The following is a 14,244-nucleotide window of genomic DNA, read 5'->3' as shown; positions in this document are numbered from 1 at the left end:
CTAAAGAATGAAAAGCTTAGAACAATAGTTGAAAAAGATGCAAGGGTTGGCATGTCAGAAGAGTATTGCCTTTAAGGATCTATGTATGTTCCTCGATGTTCGTTTGCCACTTGGTTTCAAGACTCCCAAATTTGAAAAGTATGATGGACATGGAGACCCCATATCCCACCTGAAAAGATATTGCAATCAACTAAGAGGTGTGGGAGGAAATGAGGAATTATTGATGGTTTATTTCGGGGAAAGCCTGACAGGGGTAGCCTCTGAATGATATATGGATCAAGACACCTCTCACTGGCATGTGTGGGATGACATGGCCTAGGCCTTTGTCAAACAGTTCCTATAAAACATCGATATCGCCCCAGACCACAATTCCCTTTCAAACTTGAAGAAGAAACCAACTGAAAGTTTCAGGGAATATGCCATTAAATGGAGAGAGCAAGTGGCTAGAGTTAAGCCACCTATGGATGACCACGAGCTAATCACTATCTTCCTTCGGTCTTAAGAGCCAGATTATTTTCAAAACATGATGTCCGTAGTGGGCAAATCCTTCTTGGAAGCAATCAAAATTGGGGAAATGATTGAGAATGGCCTTAAGACATGCATAATTATAAGTCAAACAGTTCTCAAAGATGCAACTTAGGATGTCCTAATTGAATCTGTTAATTTTAGTGACACGAATGAGAAGGATAAAGAAACCATGATGACAACAGGGTTGAGAAGAGGTCCCAGGAGAACATCTTGAAGGTATGAGCAGCCATATCAGGTTTCCCATGACTCCCGGAGCACTACTATCCACCTCAGAACCCACAATACTCTGTTGCTCTACCTCAGTATGTTGTCCAGCCAACAAAACACCCCAGAAGGCGAGCACGCGCATCACAAAATCTCCATCATTCTCCATAAAATTTTCAAGTGCCCTATAAACCATATCCAAGTCAGGAGTATAAAGGGGAACAAAGGTTGAAAGATAATTTTATACTAATAGGAGAGTCCTATGCAAGCTTGTTTGAGAAATTAAAGCATTATAACATGATTGCACCTATTCCTCCAAATCATGTGGACCCATGTGCAAGAAGCTTTGACCTTTCTAAAAGATGTGAATACCATTCCAATGCGCAAGGGCACAATGTTGGAAACTGTCGGGGATTTGAAAAGAGAAATAGAAAGGATGATCCAGGAAAAACTGATTGTGATCCAAGACACTGACACCCAGAATATCGTGCAGAATCCTTTACCTGCACATGATACACACTTTGCGGGGATGATGCGTGGTGACAGGGAGTATGAGAATACTCTTGGGAACTTGCTGACTGAAGTTAATGATTTTGAAATTAGAGAAGGCTCTACTGATTCTGATGAGCAAATTTGTGGCTAAATGTTAAGCCTAACAATTGAAAAGTCATTCCCTCCTCACTAGGAAGGAATCTTGGTAGCTTGTTTTGATATTTTTTTCTATTATCTAGGTTATTTCAGGGCTGTCATCCATATTTTATTTGCTTTATTGAGTCAAACCCTTCTATCTCTCTATTCTATTTGTGTGAGTCTTGTCTGTCTATTTTGTTGCTATTTTCATTATCCGGGTTATTTTAGGGTTGTAACTCGGATTTTAGGTTGTTTGTCTTGTTGTTTACTTAATAAAATAAAGTTTTCATTTTGTGTCATTCCATGCTTAGTTCTTTTCCCGCTAGTTTTAGTGATATGACATGCATGCGGAATTTTTGGCCAGATCTTGGAAAAATGATTTAAGATTGAATTGGACACTAAGAAAAAGACACTTTTAAGGATGAAAAAGAGTGTAAATACCTTGGAATTAAGCCCGAATAAAATTCAAGTGGAACTAGAATAGTCATACCCGTGGAGGTTAAGAATCTTTACCTTCAAAATCATTATGAAGATTGGGTTGAGGAAGAATCAATTGAAGTTTGTTGGAAAGTTTGACATTAAGGGATGGAAAGTGTCTTGTGACCACGACACACCAAGAAGACAAACATGTTCGTCAATGCTGTGATCGCAAAAAGATACTATGTTTGGCGTTCTCAAGGCTGGGAGGTCTTTTTTCTGCTACCCAAATACTTTATACCCTTTTTTACCCCTTTTGAGCATGTGCTATTTTCTTTGACCACCCTCTTTTGCAATCAAGTTTAGAGTCAAAATTCAAAAAAAAATTGAAAAGGAAAGTCCATGCCCCAAGAGTAAAAACTGGGGCAACTTTTAGAAAGTTCAAATGAAAAAAAAGAGAGAAGAAAAGAATAGTGGAAGGTCCATGCCCTTAAAAAATAGAAGTTGGGGAAACTTGTTTTGAAAAAAAAGAAGAAAAAAAAGAAAAAGAAAAAGAAATAAAGATGAAAAAAATATATTTAGGTCAGATGTTTGAACTGCATTAGACCTGATTCCTTTAAAAAGGGATACGCAGGCAGCCTTACACGATTCTGTCCAACCAAATAAGAATGTGAAAAATGAGTATCAAAAAAATCCCCAGTATCTGAAACTGGGGCAAAGATTTTATTTCACTTTGGAAAGAGTTGATTCCAAGAGTTTTAAGTCTACAACTCATTATTTTGAGTTTACTTTGAGCCTTCATGCCGACCCTTATTTCCAACCCTATCCAAGAACCTTCCAAATAAAGACCTCCCGATATGCCTTCAAGAACTCCAAGAGAAGCATACATTGAGCAACGACCATCACACGACATAGAACAGTGTCAAGTTGCTCACAAAAGAAAACCAAAAAAAAGGAAAGAAAATGAAGAATAAAAAAATGAGAGAGTCTTACTAGTGAAAACCCTCACGGGAACTGTAAGGCGACATAAGTAGAGATAAATAAATGAGAGAAACTTATTGGTGAAAACTCCTCGAGGCACCACTAGTCGAAAGTGAGCCATGAAGCTGACGCAAAGGATTGGCACGAACAAGCCCGACTTAAAGTCATAAGAATGGTAAAAGGAAAAATTTGATCAGTTTGATAGATCAGGAAGTTAGGTCCAAGATGCATGTCATAATCATTAAGGCTAGTTACTGCAAAAAGAAAAAAAAATCTCTCCCTTTTGTCCTTCCCGACAGGGGCATTTCTTGTTAATGCTGTTTCTTTGCATTATTGTATCCCTTCACTCTGAGTCCGTCCTTGTCAAAACGAGCAAGAAAGGATTTCAAAATCTGCTACCAGCTTTTCAGTTGCACAAAGTAAATTTTTCCAGCACACTCAGTTGTTACTTTCAACATGCCTTGAGGATTCATGCAAAGGCTCCCCCAAAAGACTCGTCAGCCAACTTAGCGCAAACAAAGATAACTTGTGGTTCTCTCTGACAGACAAATTGCTCAAAAGTAGGAAGTCATTCAATCAGAAAAGGTCACCTAAACAAGGATCTCCAGTTGGGATAAGGCTGATTGAGCCGCAAATACAAATGGTATTGGGTGTGAAACAGTCAGAGTTGGTGCAGAACAAAAGTCTCCTGAGACTGACTCAAGCTGATCGAGTAAAACCCAAGCTGCTCAAGACTCAAGGCCACAAACCGACTACCACTTTTAAAACTGACAAAAGTTTCTTTGTTTGAACAAGAACAAAGTAGTGCAAGGAAAGTGGTTTCAAAAAAAAGAGAAAAAAAGAGAAAAAGAAGAGAAGAAAAGAGTCGACAAAGGGAAGTTTCTCAAATCTTTTCCTTTATTTGTCTTCCTAATGTGCATGAAATGTTGCCATTGCACTCACATTTCCCCCCCCCCAAGATAAAAAGCCCTAGTCTGATGGATTTTCTCCCAATAATAATCTTTGTCTGATAAATCTTTCTCCTAAGATAGAAAACCTAGTCTGATGAACTTTCTCCTAAGATAAAAATCTTAGTCTAATGAATCTTTCTCCTAAGATAACAAATAAAATCCTAGTCTGATGAATTTTCTCATAGGATAGAAATCTTAGTTTGATGAATCATTCTCCTAAGATAAAAAAAAAGACCTAGTCTGATGAATCTTTCTCCTAAGATAGAAAACTTAGTCTGATGAACTTTCTCCTAGGATAGAAATCTTATTCTGATGAATCTTTCTCCTAAGATAACAAATAAAACCCTAGTCTGATGAATTTTCTCCTAGGATAGACATCTTAGTGTGATGAATCTTTCTCCTAAGATAACCAAAAAAGGACCTAGTCTGATGAACTTTTTCCTTGGATCGAAATCTTAGTCTGATGAATCTTTATCCTAAATAGAAAACCTAGTCCCATGAACTTTCTCCTAGGATAGAAATCTTAGTCTGATAAATCTTTCTCCTAAGATAACAAATAAAACCCTAATCTGATGAATATTTCTCCTTGGATAAATGTCTTAGTTTGATGAATTTTTCTCCTAAGATAGAAGACCTAGTCTGATGAAATTTCTCATAGGATAGAAATCTTAGTCTAATGAATCTTTCTCCTAAGATACCAAAAAAAGAAGAAGAAAAGAGACCTAGTCTGATGAACTTTCTCCTAGGATCGAAATCTTAGTTTGATGAATCTTTCTCCTAGGATAGAAAACCTAGTCTGATGAACTTTCTCCTAGGATAGAAATCTTAGTCTGATGAATCTTTCTCCTAAGATAACAAATAAAAACCTAGTCTGATGAATCTTTCTCCTAAGATAAATGTCTTAGTCTGATGAAACTTTCTCCTAGGATAGAAGACCTAGTCTGATGAATCTTTCTCCTAAGATACCAAAAAAAAGAAAAGAGATGTGGTCTGATGAACTTTCTAATAGGATCAAAATCTTAGTCTGATGAATTTTTCTCCTAAGATTAAAACCTAGTATGATGAATTTTCTCGTAGGATAATAAGTTTTTAAAAAAAAGGGAAGTCTGGATTTGAAAAAGGGTCAATTTTTAGTTTTCTTAAGTTATTAATCTTTAGTTTTCTTGAAATTAGGGGTCCCTCCTGGAGAATAGGGTATGTTTTTACTTTAGTCAAGCATAGTTTATAGTTTTTCGCAAGCTCAATCTTAAATCTAGGAGACACACTTCCTAGTCTGGGTCATTTAGGTTTTTTTAGTAGACGTATTTGCTAGCCGAAATTTTCTTGGTTTCACTCACAGGAGACGCACATCCTAGTCGAGTCTTCAACTTTACTCTCATCAATATCATAAGTGATTTATAGTTTTGCTAACAACTCACAAATCTTCCTAGTGTAAATTGGGGCAGAAGTTTCTTTTGTTTTTTCTGTTTTGTTGTAGTAGAAGGCGCCCACCTAGAGAACGAGAGAACTCATTTCAGAACTCATTTCAGAGTCATTTGAAGTTTCAAGTCAGTAGCAGTCGCCCACCTGGAGAATAAGGGAATTCATTTCAAGTTCTAGTCAGAGACAGCAGGATCCCTACTGAAGAATAGGGGCAAACTCTAGTCCTGTTGTCAATTCAAGTTAGAAGTAGCAGAAACTCGCCTCAACAATGCGGGTCGGCAAGGGTTCGAGATAACCAAAAGAAGGAGTCTCAATCTAGAATAAAAGGAAAAAAAGAAAAAGAAAAAAGTGAACTCAAAGTGCAGAAGCGGAGAAAAGATGTGGACTGCTCAAGATGTGATTGAAGTCACAAGCTTTGCATGTCCCACCTTGATTCGAGAAGTTAAAAAAGGAATGAACTAGCACCTGCAGCTAACAAGCATCAGGATTCAGATCAGAGTTCCCATGAAGAACCATCCAAGACTCAAGATCAAGTTTCAGAAAACTCATAGATAGGAATCTTGTAACTCGTAGCTGATAGGCTTAGTTAGTCTTTTAATTTTAAATTTTGACGTAATAACAGGACCATAGACCGGATCCTCAACGGAACCTCACTAGACTCTCGAACTCATCATTCTACCAAAGCTTCTTAAACTACACGCGACCTGATTCCCTTATAACTCGGGATATGTAGGCTGTCCAAAATCAAGACTCGGTTGCGCCTTTTTCTTTTATTTTCTTCCTCTTTTGAATAACGATATGGTCAAAAATTAGTCACATGACTCACTTTATCTTTGCTCGAAAACTGTTTATATTTCCAAGCAAAGAGGGGCAGCTGCGAGCACCTAATTTTTGACCATACATGGGATTTTCAACACTTTTTAGTATGTAAATAATTTTAAGTTTAATCTACATATTTTAAACTTTATTTCATTTTTAGTAGGTTTTTTTAAAGAAAATTAAAAATTTTAAAAATATATATGTTCTTGATTTTAAAATATTTAGCTAGTATTTTTGTTTTATTCTCTTAAAAGAAAAAGAAAAAAAATATTAATTAAAGCAAGAGCCAATGAGTCATTTCTATGTGGCAAGATTCTTCCTTATCTTTTGTAACAACTCACATGCTCTCTCTCAAAACTCACATGAACATACACACTCTTTTTTCTTGGCCACCAATTAATCCCTATGCCCTACACCTATATATATATATTCCCTCACACACAATTAAAGGATACACACACCAAAAAGCAAAAAAGGGACGGCTACACAATACTAGCCGTTTCCACATTTTTTCAACTAAAAAGAGAACCAGCAACTCTCACAGACTCAATTCCAAAAGCTTCAGCCACACCCATCATCTTCTGCGAGCTGCCACCCTAACTTCCCCCAAAAATTGCAAAAAATCCCAACTGAGAACCAGCCCAAACAACCACCATCTGCTCTTTTTGGAACCACCTCTAAACCTTCCTTCAAATCGCCCAAACATCACCAAAAACTAGCTAGAATTTCCAGCTAAAAAATGCAACAACACAGCCCCGAGAAAGCTGTAAAACCATCTCAAAAAATGTGAAAACAACACCTCAAGCCGCTGCCATTTTTGCCGAGGAAATAGCTCCAATCTCCTCCATTAATATCGTGAAGCTCTGTTCTCGAGTTTGTCGCCAACGAGATTCACACAAACCGCTGTGTCGAATTCCGGTTAGTGGCTTTACGTATTTGTCTTATGGACTTGTAGAGGAAATATTTGAAGTCAATTTTCATCTCTTTCTATATTAAGGTTAAATATTGGTGCCGTGTACTGATGTGTTCTCTACTAAGTGATGTGTATATGTGATGCGTATGCATATAGAGTGTACACAAATTGAAGAAAAAGGCTAATTAACTAGCTAATGTTGCTCTAAAATAATTTTTACATCTGATTATTTGGTCGATCGTAACAAATGAACTGATAAACCGTATATGGACAATATGTTCCATCAAAGGTCCTTTGTATTCATTGGTTTATTTCTTTTAATATTATAATTTGCTGCCAGTATGTTTCATACAAGATTACAAGCAAAACCATTTCTATTCCTTGACAGAAAACTTTTTAGAGCATGCTGAGTGATGGGTTGGTTGTTGTGTTTGACAGAAACTCTGTTATAGATAAAATTGCTACCATTGTTACCTTGAGTTTGGATTCAGATCATAATGAATTGTTGACTATTTTTAGCATAACTTAGCCAAATTGGGTTGTCCTTTTTTTTCTGGTAATTATCTTTTCAATACGAGCTGGCGAGAGTAGGATTAAATTTACTAGCTTTGTTCCTGCGTAGGTGGAGAATTACAGATTCCTTTGACTTCTATTCTCTAATGAATTTCATGTTCCATATTGACATATTTGTAATGTAGGGAAACTTTGGATAATGAGGAGAGTTCTTGTAGTATTATTTTAAGGAATAAATAGAAAGAAATTTGATAGTGCTTTATTGGTTCAATAGCTAAATTGGGTATAAATTGAAATGATTTTGACACTTTCTTACTGTTCCTTTTGATCAAAACAGAAAGAAATTTGATAGTTTTTATTGGTTCGTTTTGAATAATCGCTAGTATGCTTTAGGCACGACTTAATCTATCATCGTGATTGTCTACACGTTCGCGTGACATATTTACGATTTTCAAAATAAATTGAGGCATGCGTTCTCGCAACTTCAGCCAAACTTTCTTAATATTAACAAAGCGTAATTGATTGTGTACACATACGCGTAACATGATTCCTAATGCGCCGAACGAAATGAGTATATGTACGCGTGACTCGTTTTAAGATAATTCTAAAATTATGAATAATCTAGCAATTAAAAGCGGTTAAATGGGTAAATGCACATAGGTTTGAAAAAATAAGTAATTAAAACAATTAATTAAGTGTAACAACCTGACCGGTCGTTTTAAGAATTAACGCCATGATCCCCTATGTCGTGCCCCCTTTTTCCTCCGTAGAGTCCGGGGTTCGACATTCACTGGGTGTAATGACTCATTTCCTTTTGGGAATTGGATATTTGAAGAGTCGCCACCTAACGGATCATGGTGCGTTAGAGCACCTAGAGTGATTAACTCTTGAGTTGGTTTGTATTACTAGAGATTATTGTAAGGGCTCAAAGTAACCTCGAGGGGAAGGTGTTAGGCACCTCTCTTGGTCCACAACTGTGGGTCCCGACCGAACTTATATTCACAAATTAGTCCACATAAATAGTTGAATCAAATAAGTTGCTAGTAAGGCACCTTGGATAGTTCAAGTAGTAAGATAAAGGTTTGAACAAGTTGTAAAAAACGAAAGTTTTAAATAAAGAAAGGATTTGGTAAAGAGGGGTCGTAGGTTGTTTATCCTATAGGATCACCCCACGCAATGTCCGGTAAACACTCCTCGATGAGGGGCTACACGTGACATTAACGCGTAGTCATCATATCCCATGTCTACCCTTCCCATCCCCTTATTGGTCATACAAAGCGAGTGTTTGGTCAATGATTCCTATTGCGTACTGCTAGCCATCCCTTCTTAATGGTCCTGAAGGGAGTTAGGACCCCTACCTATAGGCAGTTCTAGACGTACCCCTAAGGTTTAGAAAGGCAAAAACTCTAAGGCGACAGTCAAAACATTTAGGACTTTACACATAATGGGAGCAAATAAGAGGCTCACAGTTTCCTCCTCAAGTAAACATACAAGCAACACGACTCAAACACAATTAAGGTCTTTATTAATCAAAGTCCTAAAACAGGATCTCTAAGTGACTATGCAGAACAAACCAAACTTTTATATTTGGAAGTTCTAACCTAGTAGTTGCGTAGGGACTCCCTTTTAAAAGCCTGTTAGAATCAGAAATGCTAAGCGACAGAGACAACTTCAGGAAAATGCAGTTTTGAAGACGCCTTAAGGCTTGCCTATATGCAGTATAATGGCGTCTATGTTAATGCAGAAACAAATAGTTTTTTCGGAATAAACTCATTTAATACCTATAAGCATGATATCTAATGAGATTAAAGCAATTTTGAAAGAACTTGTTTCAGGAATTGTTTGACACTTAATAAGACTAGTTTTGAAAATGAACTAGGAGTAATGAAGTTTTTTATTAGGTTAATTAAATTATTAGACAGAATTGTGAGTAGAGATCCCTATAGGTTTGATATCTAAACGTATTACTAATTTTAGTCGATTTGCAGCAACATACAGAAAGACTTATTAGAACTAAATCGGAGTTGAGTCTTATAGGCATGACATCAACTGATTTAAGACATAATGGTTTGGAACCTATAAACATGGTTTCTAACATGATAAAATGCAGAACCTTATGAACATGATTTTTACTTGATGCAAACGAAATTAGAAGTGAAATCCTGTAGGCATGATTTCTATTAGGCAAAGCAATCAGATTCAAAAGAGCAAACCTATGATCATGCTTTCTACTTATGCAAGCGGTTAGACTTCAAAAATAAGGTCCTAAGTGCAGGACTTCTACCCGTATTACCCTTTAAAGTATGCATCTACCCACCCTTTACTAAATACCCCAAATATCTGCTTACAAATTATTACATGCCAATGAATGAATTACATAAGTAGAAATAGAAAATCAAGAAGATATTCTATAGGGAGCCTATAATTAGGCCCAAGTTTCCCAAAGCCTCCAATGGTCTCACAAGCCTCAATTCCACAGAAAAATCAGAGTCTAGGTGCATCAAAGTTCCCTAAGGATCTCAAGGACCCCGGGCGATGCTTACACCTAGACCTAGCAAACAAGCATTGAACCAATGCAGTGTGGAAAGGACAACCTCAGTATACCAGAGTTCAGAGGGCTCTCAAGAGGATCCCAAGGCAATACACATACTAGAGGGGGCAGAACTTATTGACTAAGAGTGAAGTGAAAGTGCAGGACACAAGTTGAAAGAGGTTTATTAAAGACTGGATTAGAAAGTCTGCTTTGAAAGCAATTAGTTAAAGCAATAGATATCGTTTGAAAAAGAGGTAGGAGTAGTAAACAAAGCTTAAACACATTAAGATAGGATCACACACAGCTAGTTTACAGAATCCAAATGAATTCAGTAGTTACACATGAGTCAAGGGGTTTGGGATACACAAACATTGGACTGCAAACACATAACCCAGCAAGGGTCTTAGGACTGGTTTGGACATGCTTAGAAATAGTTGACACTGGCATAATCACAAATCAGTTAGGAAGAACACAAACACATAGAGAGGTATAGGGATTTGGGGATTCATAAGATGGTAAGTACGTAATAAGTAAAAGACAATTGACAAGGCATGCTTTGAAACACACATAAGGGAATACATTAATCTAAAGGGAAGGGGAGACATAACAACATACTGATAATGTAACTTAACTACAAGTTTCACAACAGAACCACAAGTAGAAACAACCTAGAAATAAGAGAAACTAAAGCAGTAAGAGAAGCATGTTATTGTTGAGGCTTTAAATTAAAACTAGGACATACTAGTGAAGAGAGAAGTAAGCAGAATGAAAGAACAAGAGAGCACAAATGATTAGCCTTGGCTTGCAGCCAGCTAATAACAACAAATAGCACAAGAGAGAGGGGAGAGCAGAGATTTTTAGTAAGAGAGGTAGTTTTGAAAACCAAAAATGTTCATGTCTATTAATGAAAGACTTAGGGTATTTATAGATTTGAAAATAGGTAGAAAATAAGGTAACAAGTAAAGGTTTGGCACAATTATGGAAGTAATCATAATTAGAATCCAATTAATACAAGTACTCCCCTTTAATCAAGGAATCACAGCTTAAATGGATACCAACATGGATAATTAAGGAAAGAAAATTAGTTGAGAAAGATTGATTTTTACCATATAAGGGGTAGTAAAAGTATTGAGCATATGATTGAGTCTAAATACAGAATATACCAATTAAGAAAAGGATTCAGTAAGAATGAAGTACCACAACAAATAAGGAAATAGAATCAGTCAATTTAAATAAATGAGTAAAAATTTAGGGTTTTGAAAGAAAATCTTGCAATCAAACCATCAATTAAGAAAATTAGAATCAAATCAAGAGAGGATCATGATTCTATATTGCAACACATAAATAGAGAAGAATGAACAAACGTAGAAAACAAGCAAAGTCAGCCATATCGACAGAAAGAAGCAAGAGGGGAACAAACAAAATGAACACAGTCATGTAGAAGTGACATAAGTAGGCTAAAGACTCAGTAGAAAACCCATTCGAAGCATGGTAACCAACAGAAACTTAACAGAATCAGGTAATCATGCTAACACACAGAACTGAAGCAAAGAAGATCTTGAAAATTAGGGCTTTTTAGTAGAGTCGAGTTAAAAAGCAGTAGGAACATAAGATCAGTCACAATACACAAGGAAATAGGCTTAATCATAAACAAAATTGGTTAAAACAAGTGTAGAAAGAACTCCGAGAAGCCCTAATTTTTTAAAGAAAGTAGAAACGATTTAAAGTTGAGGATGTTTCAGAAGAAGTTCGAGAATAGTGCAAATCATAGGAAGAAACAGACCTAAAGCATAAAAATAGCACAGATTTGAGAGATTCAGACGAGAGTTAGGGTTTCAAAGGAAACCCAAATAGAAATCGAAAGAACCTGTTGTAAACTTTACCGATCGTAATATATAAGGTGTGATTTTGCCCAAAATCACACCGGAGAAGCCATGAGTAACAGAAACAAAAACCCTAGATCCAAATCGTCATGGCCCAGGACCCTTGAAGGCCTTAGAGATGATGAGCAAGGTGGTGGAGTGACCATTGGAGGCTTGGGGTTGAAAGGTAGTCGCCGGAGATGACCGGAGAAGGAGGCGGTGGTTGAAGAATAATTAGGGTTAGGTTGAGAGAGAAGAGAGACGAGAGCATCTGAAGACGGCGGGGGTTTGGAAATGAGTAGGGTTAGGCGGTCGTTTAGGAATTAAAAAGGAAAGGGTATGTGTGGACCGTTGATCTCGTCTTCAGATGCTCGCGAAGATGGTCTCGCGTTCGCGTAAGAGGAGGGAAGATGGCCATCGCGTTCGCGACTTGGACATCGCGTTCGCGAAAGAGGAAGGCTGGCCAGTGGAATTTTGTGCATCGCGTTCGCGACAGTGGTCTCGCGTTTGCGAAGAAGAACGCGTCTGGGCAGAACTTAAATTTCTAAATCGAGGGTTTTGAGTTCATATCACAAAATAGAATTGGGAGCTCGGTAGGAGACGAATTTTGGAGAGTTTTTCGTAGGTAGTTTGTGGGTAATGATTTTTAACTCCTTTTTGCTGATAACCCATTAATCTAAATATGAATTTATCATCTAATTTTGGATTTGGGGTGAGAAGTTGGGGAAAAATTTAGAAAATTTCATTAATCTTATTTTCGAGTTTTGATTGAGGATTTGATATTGGATTTGGATAATTTTTGTATGGTTGGACTTGTGAGTTAATGAGGGTTCATAATCCGTAACTTTTACCCAATTCCGAGATGTGGGACCAGGGGGCATTTTGGTTATTTTATCTAATTGCGCGTATTAGCTTAGAATATATTTGTGATATTAGTTACTTGAAGTTATATTTACATTATGCAATTGAATTGAATAGATTTGGGTCATTTGGAGTCGAGTACTCGTGGCAAGAATGTGGTCTCAGGTTGATTTTGAGCCGGTTCGAGGTAAGTGGCTTGTCTAACCTTGTGTGGGGGAAACGCCCCTTAAGATCTGGTATTATTGATATTTGAAATGCCTTGTACGTGAGGTGACGAGTACGTACTTGTGCTAATTGTTGAAAATCTAGTTTTCATTAAGTAATTATAATTGTGTTTCTCTTTCTTGTTTATACTACTTACAATTTAAGCTTGTTGTTAGCTTAGAGAAGCATGCCTAATTGACTTAATTCTTTACTTGCTCAAACAACCTTATCTAGATTATGTGCCGCATGCTAGGCTAGAAGTACCTGTTTTACCTTAGTATGGAATTTGAATTGAATTGTGTATTCTGTGTTGTTGTTGTGTGTTTACTTTGGGACTACTGGACGGTATCCCGGTAGATCCCCTTGCATGTTTACTTTGGGACTACAGATTTGTATTCTGGTAGATCCCCTGCACATTTACATTGGAACTACAGGACTGCACCCAGTAGATTCCCCCTATACTGGATATTTACGTTTGGGACTACGAATCGGATTTTAGGTAGATCCCCGCGCATTATGAGTTGTACTAAGGGACTACACCCAGGAGATCCACTGGATATTTATATTTGGGGACAACAAGATGGTATCCTGGAAATCCTCGGTTGTTATTTCTGTGTTGAGCTGTACTCATTTCCGTGATTATTTTGTCTCTGTTATAGTTACTGTTGCTCTTTCTATTCTGTGTTATTTCTTATTGTCTCACTTAATTATTACTATCTTATTCTATATTGTTATACCTTATATTTCATTTAATATCAGTAGGGCTTTGACTTTTCTCATCACTACCCGACCGAGGTTAGGCTTGGCACTTATTGAGTACTGCTGTGGTGTACTTATGCCCTTTCTGTGCATGTTTTTCATGTGCAGATCCAGGTACTTCTACTCAGTCTTATCATCCTTGAGGCGAGGTGCTTTGTAGAGACTTCGAGGTATATCTGCCATGTCCGCAGACCGAGGAGTCCCTTTCTATTTTTTGTACTAGTATAGCTCTTCTGTATTTTCCTTTTGATAGACATTCCTGGAGTTAGAGCTTTTTATGTATCTCTTAGCTTGTGATTCATGGGGTTCCGGATTTTGGGAGTGTTAGGTTGATATTCTTGTACTGTTATATGCCAGGCAGCATCTTAAACACTATTTCATTTTGTTATCTCGATTTTTACTTATTTTCTTTCCGCAATTGTTCTTTTTCCGCATCTGTTAGACTTACCTAGTCATAGAGACTAGGTGCCGTCACTATAGTTCACGGAGGGCGAACTGGGGTCGTGACAAGTTAGTATTAGAGCTCTAGGTTCATAGGAGTCATGAATCACAAGCCGGTTTATTAGAGTCTCACGGATTGGTATGAAGACGTTAGTACTTATCTACGAGAGGCTATGTAACTGTTAGGAAAATTCCACTTTATTTGAT

At 37.1% G+C, this 14,244-nt stretch overlaps 1 long non-coding RNA gene across 1 annotated transcript; it reads left to right on the top strand.

Annotated features, from left to right (window-relative positions):
* The first annotated feature begins 6,388 nt into the window (after positions 1-6,388).
* Positions 6,389-13,984, top strand: LOC138872654 (uncharacterized). The gene is made up of 3 exons (XR_011401130.1): positions 6,389-6,869; positions 12,751-12,820; positions 13,705-13,984. It is a non-coding gene; the product is annotated as an uncharacterized lncRNA (long non-coding RNA).
* Positions 13,985-14,244: the final 260 nt, after the last annotated feature.

The sequence above is a fragment of the Nicotiana sylvestris genome, chromosome 7 (genome assembly GCF_000393655.2).
Source record: "Nicotiana sylvestris chromosome 7, ASM39365v2, whole genome shotgun sequence".
NCBI classification, from domain to species: Eukaryota; Viridiplantae; Streptophyta; class Magnoliopsida; order Solanales; family Solanaceae; genus Nicotiana; species Nicotiana sylvestris.
Note: the sequence above shows the minus strand (reverse complement) of the source record. Positions and strands in the feature narration are given on the sequence as shown.